Source organism: Epinephelus lanceolatus, chromosome 19 (genome assembly GCF_041903045.1).
Source record: "Epinephelus lanceolatus isolate andai-2023 chromosome 19, ASM4190304v1, whole genome shotgun sequence".
Classification (NCBI taxonomy): domain Eukaryota; kingdom Metazoa; phylum Chordata; class Actinopteri; order Perciformes; family Serranidae; genus Epinephelus; species Epinephelus lanceolatus.
In genome coordinates, this window is record NC_135752.1 from 28,843,927 (window position 1) to 28,849,943 (window position 6,017).

Genomic DNA, 6,017 nt, shown 5'->3' on the forward strand with positions numbered 1-6,017 from the left:
TGTCATTTCTGGTCAATTTAAAAGGTTGTTGCTCTTTGAAGGGTGCACTTGCGTTAATATTCTATTATATTATTAATGTATCAGTGGCATTAATGTCTTGAAATTACAATAATATTGTTAAGTGCAGTTGTTTCTGGGTCAATATATCGTCCAATAAAACTAGTCACAGTAACAGGCCTCATAATCACGGATGCTCACATTTTTTAATCACTGGGGGGTTTCATTGAGAATTTAAGTCTAAACTCTGACAGTTTATATGTATATGTGGGACAGGAAATCTTCCCACCAGCTCTGCACCCTCACAGCTGTCTCTGGGCCAAATGTGACAAAGGTCATGTGTTGAATCTCCGAGGACTGAGGTGATATCTGATGGCCTCAAGTCCTGACGGCTGACTCGCAGGCAGTCTGTCCCCTCTGGTGTTCCCAAACAAACCTCCGACAACACGAACTCTGTCCCACTTAGAGGAAAGACAACAAAGAGCTGGGGAGGAGGAAAAAGAGGAAGAAAGACAGTGAGAGAGAATTGTTCTCAGGATTAAATAACAATACAGAAGCGAGTGCAATTAATGAGGAAGGAGTTAGAGCAACAAAGGAAACAAAGTGAGGGAAGGAAAGTGACACCAGTGAGTGAATTCAGGAAGCAGCTCAGATGAGTTCACATTATTACACACAGCAGTGTTAGTGAACATAGAGAGGATGAAGTGATGCCTTTGAAATGAGAGGGTTTAGCAGGTGTGTCTGAGCTGCAACAGCACCCCCTAGAGGTGAAATTATCAAAGTATCTGAAAGGTCATTTTTATGCCTGGCTGCAGCCAAGTTTTCAAAGTGCTCTCATGTCACCTTAATCTTTCACACACCCCACAAAACAATGTCTTTGCCTTTTTTCGGTTCTGGGCTTAGAGCTCAGAACAAATACAGGTCCAGTTGTGCTCATGCCAGCTGCTGTTTGGCCTGTTTGGGGCATATTTCAGAGTCTGTGGGACATTTTCAGTCAGTATTTTCTGTCTTGTGTGAACAATTCCTGCACTTTTGATAAGTTTAAGTGAAGACACAAGGTTTTTCAATGTGTACAATGCCGATATAGTGTATTTTAGTGTGGTCTGACATACCTAGGTGCTTCTCCATTAAACTAATGTGGACTTGTCAGTGAAAAGACACCCTCTAACCAGCTCTGACTTATACTCTGTTTAATCTAATACGGGTTATGTAAAAAAGAAGATTCCTAATGGTGTACGTCTAAGTTTGGTGCTTATTTAGCAGTGAATTAAAAAGTGAGTGCTGTCTAGTCTATGGTGCATGCAAAATATGACATGACTGTGCCACCCCAAAGTGCAATATGTGTATAATATACAGTAATGGAAAGAGCTGAAGTGAGAGACACAATAGCGTCGTGCTGCAGAGCTCCAGGCTTGGACCCAACTCCTCCATTGCCAGGACCCAGTGTGCAGTCTACTATTTAATTGCGATCCTGATCCAGGTTCAATCCCAGGAGGGAGCCCTTCTGTGTGGAGTTTGCATGTTCTCCCCATGTCAGTGTGGGTTTTCTCCAGGTACTCCAGCTTCCTCCCACAGTCCAAAGACATGCAGGTTAATTGGCAGAGATGGGACCAAGTCACACATGTGCAAGTCTCAAGTAAGTCTCGAGTCTTAACCTTCAAATCTCAAGTAAGTCTCAAGTCTTAACCTTCAAGTCTCAAGTAAGTCCCAAGTCATTTTTTCTCAGGCAAGTCAAGTCAAGTCAAGTCACAGGTTATGTCAAGTCAAGTCCTGTAATAGGTCAAGTCAAGTGCAAGTCAAGTCACCTTATTACTGTAATTTTACCTGGAGAATCTGATCTTAGCTATATATACATCTCATTAACTCAGCTGTTAACCCAAATCAACTTCATATGCTGTTTTTAACTAAAAGTTACTTCATTTTAAAATCTTATTTATTTCATGTACTGTTTTAACATATTTATTCCATTTTAAATTATATTTACTTACTTTGCTAAGTTTTAAACTCATATTTAAGTCATGATCTGTTTTTAAGTAATATCTACTTTGTTTACTAGTGTTTTAGCATGTAATAATTACTCAATTTTAAAACCATTACTTCATTTAATCCATCTCAAACAGTATTCATTCAACTTTACAACCTAAGTTACTTGGGTTACTCAGTTTTAACCAAATTTTAGGTGACTTCATCACTGCAATGTTTACTTTGCAGGGATGACCCCCATGCGTGCGCGTGCCCACACACACACACACTAACCAAGGCAGCAGCCAAAATCACCCATTTAGCTCATTTAACCCTGTGTTGCTCGTTCATAAAACGTCCAGCCGGTCTTGTGATGAACCGGTCACAATGTTCGCTCACGTTTTCTGGGGTAAATGTTAGCAAATAAATTAGAAAACAAGTTCCACCAGTGAATTTATTAATTTTATATTCAAACTGAAAACATGATGTGAATAACACTCAAGTCATTCAAGTCATCGTGTCTCAAGTCAAGTCAAGTCCCGAGTCTTTAACTTCCAAGTCCGAGTCAAGTCTCAAGTCTTTTATTTTTTGTCAAGTCAAGTCACAAGTCATCAAAACAGCGACTCAAGTCGACTCAAGTCCAAGTCACAATGACTCAAGTCCCCATCTCTGTTAATTGGTGACTCTAAATTGTCCGTAGGTGTGAATGTGAGTGTGAATGGTTGTTAGTCTCTATGTGTCAGCCCCGTGATAGTTTGGTGACCTGTCCAGGGTGTACCCTGCCTCTCAGCCACTGTCAGCTGGGATAGGCTCCAGCCCCCCTGCGACCCTCAAGAGGATAAGTGGTTAGGAAAATGGATGGATGGATGGATGGATGGATGGATGGATGAAAGAATGGGTACAAGAATGGATGGATGGGTACAAGAATGGATGGATGGATGGATGGATGGATGGATAAATGCTAGGATGGCAAAAATAGTGGATGGATGGATGGATGGATGGATGGTACAAGGATGGATGGATGGATGGATGGATGATGGATGGATGGATGGATGGATGGATAAATGCTAGAATGGCAAAAATAGTGGATGGATGGATGGATGGATGGATGGATGGATGGATGGATGGATGGATGAATAAATGCTAGGATGGCAAAAATAGTGGATGGATGGATGGATGGATGGATGGATGAAAATGTATTCAGTACACTGCATCACATCCATGCCACTGTATAAGTAGGCCTATTAAAAGCAACCTGTTGTTAACATTAGCTGAAATTATGCTAGCTAACATTAGCAAACTCATAAGGTTAGTCTGAGTTATTTGCTGTTTAGCATCACATTAGCTAGCTTAATAGGTTACACTTGTAACCTTGCATTATAATGAAGGGCATGTGGCTTTTTCAAACTAATAAATGCATGCTATTGCATCCTGATTCACATCTCTGGTGGCTTACTTCTCCAAGCTCGAGACCAACAAAGAAAAGAAGCTCTGCAGCTAGAACCTTCTTGATTCAGTCTGGCATAAACATATCAGTATCAGTTTAAGTGTATGCCACACTGAGAGTATTTTATTTCTATCTGACACTGTTCCAGCAAGGAAGCTGTTAACGGTTTCAGTTCCCCATCAGTGGTCTCATAAAAGCTGCCAGACTCCATTGACAAATACAGTCATTTTAGCACACTGAACACAGAGCTGCTGGTCTAGCACTGCCTTGATCAGTTAGTTGATTTGTGTTAGTTTGGGACTTTGGTGAATGCGAACTTATCCTTTTAAATGCTAAAGTCACACAATAACACAAACTAACTAACTGATCGAGGCAGCAGTAGAGCAGCAGTTCCAGTGTTCACTAATGTTAAATCACTGTTTTTCTCAATGGAGTCTGGCTTGGAAGAGAGCAGTAAAACGTTGTCATTTTCCACTTGGAAATCACTGCCTGACAATAAGGTAAAGCGATGAAAATACTCTCAATATAGCGTAAACCTAAACTGATATTAATTTTTTTAGGTGTGACTTTTTTAGGTAGCTAAAATACCTTCTGTTGCTGACCCCATTTACAGCAGTAAATTGCTTAGCTTCAGTGTCAGACTCTAGCCTGCTTCTCCAAAGTGGGGACAAGCAGTCAACTACTGTATCTATGGATAAATGCTTCATACAACCCCACTTCAAAATATCTGAACCCTCCCTTTAAGCTATAAACTTCACAATGCTCCTGGTTCACATCAGTGGTGGAAGAAGTAGCCTACTCAGGTCCTATACTTAGTAGGTGACTAACATTGTCAAAGTCTTCAGTCACATTTCCCATGCCCAATTCAATGCCATTGTCCATCCATCCACCAGATGCCCTCAGACTTTCCTCTCTCCCCCATCACATGACTGCCCCGCCCACCTGCTCACCTGTTCCCACTTTCCTAATCACCCCTGCAGATATATTACCAGCCCTTTTCCATTTCCCCCTAACCAGCTTATCAGTGTTGACGTGTGACTCATGCCTTTGCTTCAGCATTTGTAATCACCAGTCACCTGTCAGCCTGCCTGACCTTCTGCCTTGGACTTATGATTTACGACCATATCTGCTCAAGCTGGAGCTAGTTTTAACTAATCTATATACAATTATTTAGTCTGAGGTTTCCAATCTAGGGGTCAAGCCCCCTGCAAAGGGTCCTGAGATGAATCTGAAGGGTCCTGAGATGATTAATGAGGTAGGAAAAAAGAATAAACGACACAGATCTATATTCAGTTTTTGGACTTTTCTTTTTTCTTTGCTCTTTTTTTTGTGAAATAATGCACAATTTTACCTCTTTGGGCCTCAAAAAATTAGTAAAATGAAACCATCTGAGAAGTTAAGGGGAGCCTTGAGTTGTTAAAGTACAATATTTACCTGTTAAGCGAAATGGACAAACACAGGCAAAGTACAAGTACCTCAAATTAGTACATACTGTAAGTAAAATACATGCGTAAATGTAGATCACACCACTGGTTCAAATGTGCCTGAGGAGGTATTGGATGTCATTTCCCATCTCTCTTTACCCTCATTTCATGGCATCTCTCTTGTCCTCTTCTACAAAGGCAAAATAGTGCTAATAATAATCAACACCTAGCAGCTCTTTATAACACTAATCATCACAATTATCATCATAAACATAATTTCTATGACCACATAACATAGTTAAAAGGCTGCTTCATGATATTATCATCATTTTCATCATATTAAAAACTGACTTTCACACATTAAAAAGGTTACATAAAGTCAACAATATCCTCCTGAGACCCTGTGTCCTCATATGGAGACATCACATTTCGTGTTTACTTGACCTTATTCTTTGTTCTACTTAACATAGACCTGTTGTCCTCGTTCATGGACACTTTTTGTGCCATCTAGTGGTAGTAAGAGCACATCTCTGCCAAGTCAGTCTGCGGCCAACCCATACACAAAGGTGGACAAGGTCCAAAACCTGATCACATTTTATGGTTGAAACTTGTTTATTTATGATTAATTATGTCTGTAGTTTGATATGGCAACAAATTTGACCAATTTTAGCAACAGTAATAAGCTAAGACGCTGTTAATTAGAAAGGATTTGAAGGAGCCCTGTCTCACTTTGAGCCAATGAAAAAAGCCATCCTTCAACGTCAGCATGATATGCCGCCAGTTGCTGTTATAGATTAACAGTGCCTGGCAGGGTGAAATGCTGCAGAACAATGAAGAAAGTTAAGGTGGCGAAAGTCCACCTGGGGCGGGCAGGAGGTGTGGTGGATGGGTCCATCAAACACTGACTTTGACCAGAGAGAGCAGTGTTTGCATCCCCTTAAGATTCTAAAGCCAAACCCTGTTCGTTTTTCCTAAACCTAGCCACGTGTGTTTGTTGTTGAAGGAAAAAAACGTCCATTCGCACTGTTGTATGGATGTAGTGCGTTTATTTTGAAAGAGGCTGGATGTAAATGGTAAATTTCCTGTGAAAACAGAAGTGTATTTTGAAAGAAGACAATGCATGTAACAGGCAGAACTTGACATGTCGTCCCAGAACATCAACAACCAACACACCCAGGGTACCTTTC